This window comes from Canis aureus, chromosome 16 (genome assembly GCF_053574225.1).
Source record: "Canis aureus isolate CA01 chromosome 16, VMU_Caureus_v.1.0, whole genome shotgun sequence".
NCBI lineage: Eukaryota > Metazoa > Chordata > Mammalia > Carnivora > Canidae > Canis > Canis aureus.
Window position 1 is genome coordinate 34537643 of NC_135626.1, and position 2358 is coordinate 34540000.

General features: G+C 37.4%; 1 protein-coding gene across 9 annotated transcripts in view; it reads right to left on the reverse strand.

Annotated features, from left to right (window-relative positions):
- Nucleotides 1-255: 255 nt before the first annotated feature.
- The window catches only part of LUC7L3 (LUC7 like 3 pre-mRNA splicing factor), a 30543-nt gene continuing 28440 nt past the window's right edge, over nt 256-2358 (reverse strand). For 5 of the 9 annotated variants that reach the window (XR_013354451.1, XR_013354448.1, XR_013354454.1 and 2 more), the window contains one exon: nt 256-715. The gene's annotated coding sequence lies outside the window, so the exon portion shown is untranslated. Of the gene's footprint in view, nt 794-2358 lie in introns of all 9 variants that reach the window. The other 4 variants (XR_013354452.1, XR_013354449.1, XR_013354457.1 and 1 more) reach the window with 1 other exon arrangement.

The window sequence follows — 2358 nt, forward strand, 5'->3', positions numbered from 1 at the left end:
GCAAGAAACGTACAGCAGAACAAAAGCAGTAGCTCCCCCGCTGACACCCAAATGAAAATTATGTAAAGACAAAAATAACTGATGACAAAGAAAAAACACTTAGGTTCAGCTTCTAGCTTTTAAAGAACTACAATTAAGGTCCTAAATCTGGTGCTCAAGAAGCCGAACCTTTTACACACCTGCCAGTCATGAAAAGAGGATAAATTTCATTAAATATGCTTACATATTTTATTAGTCACTACCTACTCCAAGACCTTTTCCCATTTTAATTTAAATTTTATTAAGAAATATCATACATATACAAAAGCACATAAACATACAGTTTAAAAAAGAAACCGCCCACCCAGCTTTAGCAACAAAGCATCATTAGCAGTTCCTCTGAAGGCTGTTGTTCCTTGCTCTCCACGGTCTCCTCTCCCTCCGATAGAACAGGTTAACACTGAATTTCATGTTAATCATTTCCTTGCTTTGCTTTTATTTACCATAGATTTAACTTAACAGCTTGGTGTTGACTTTCTCAGAAACGGAACCATAGTGGATGTACTCTTCTGCACCTTGCTTTCCCGACCACGGAGATTCATCCGTGTTCACACGTGTAGCCATAGCTCAGTTCAACTTCTGTGCAATTCCACTGTAGGAACAAGCCACGGAATCTATCCAGTGGACTGAAGGACAGGTGGGGTCTTCCCAGTTTGTTTTTGTTTTCCTTTTCTTCCTATTACAAACAATGTTGTTATGACATTTTCACATCCATGTCCTGACACATATGTCTCAGTTTCTCTAGGGTATATATCTAGGAGTGGAATAGCCACAAGAGAAGTTAGGGCATGGCCACTTATGCCAAACTACTTCCCAAAGCTGTTGTTCCTAAACATTCTTAACCTGTTGACAACTGGGCTACTTGGGAGGGCTGAGGGGAAGAAACAGATCAACTATGACTCTCAAACTGCATTTTTAAAGTAGGAAATTTAAAAATCTGATACAACAATGAAAAACATTTATTTCTTTGCTTTGGTTTACTTGAAATGTACTTTAAAAAACTACATGTTAAAACTTAAAAGGGCGGTCTCCTAGATCTCAAATATCTTTAAATATACGGAGTGAAAACAGCAAGATTTAAAACAGAAGGTGTACTTCATATATTAAAAAAAGGTCTATACATATATGCTTACATCCCCCACCACCCACCTCCCTCCAGAAAGAGTAATTGTTAACAGCAGTAGCTCTTGGAGAGGAAGAACAGGGACAAGAAGACGGAGAGATCACTTAACACTTCTACTGTTGTTTTTCTGAACCATGTGCAACCATGTACAAGCATTACAATACAAAATTATTTAAAAGTAGTCACCTGGGGTTCTTTCATAACAACTAAAAATCAGTCTGAACTCACACTTGAAAACCAGCCCTGAACGAAGTCTCATCCCACAAAAAAATATACACAATAAATTCTGAAGTGTTTTCCTTTTGTTTCATGCACTTTAGAATGTTTAAAAATATTCACATAGCCCATCTAAAATGCATTTTTAAAAGCACAGAAAGGATGCAAGTTCAAAATACTCCCACCCTAAATTGTTCCGTTGTAACAGCTCTAAAAACTTTAATCAGAAGGTGCCTAACAACCTGTATGTAGTCAAACAAAGTTTTCTCAGACCTCGAAAATAGGGTGGTTTGAAGAAACCAGACAGATTGCCTGCAGGTGTAATGCTATAAGGAGAGGAGATAAATATCTAAGTTGAAACATGACTAGTTCATTCTAACCTCAAGAAGGCAAGAAATGGGTTTTAACCCAGTATGAAAACTACAGCTGACCCTTGAACAACATGATTTTGAACTGCATAGGTCCACTCCTATGGGTTCCCCCACACACACACACAGCCCAATACTGTAAATGTATTATTCTCTCTTCCTTATGATTTTCTTAACACTTTTTCTCTAGCTTACTTTACTGTAATCATACAATATGTAAACACCCCTAACCTCCCTGGACACTGTTCCAGGGTTAACTGTAAATATACTGCCATCTGTTTCAAGAAAAAAGGTCTTAACAAAAAGGGAGGTGATGCGTAGAGTCTTTCTATATTGCAGAGGGGAGGATGCCAGAGCAGTAGACTCATTAATTGGTCCCCTTGAGATACACAATGGAAAAGAAGTACCAGTCCAGCACTACAGTTGAGGACTCTGGCCAATTAAAAGTTCATCCCATTTATTTTCATTAATGAACTTGTTTAATTTCTTAACTTTTAGAAATACATGCTGAAATATTTACAAGTTAAATGATACATCTGAGGACTTGCTTGAAAATGATAGGAGGCAGGGGATACATATACACATGCATGTACATATATAAAATAAGACTAG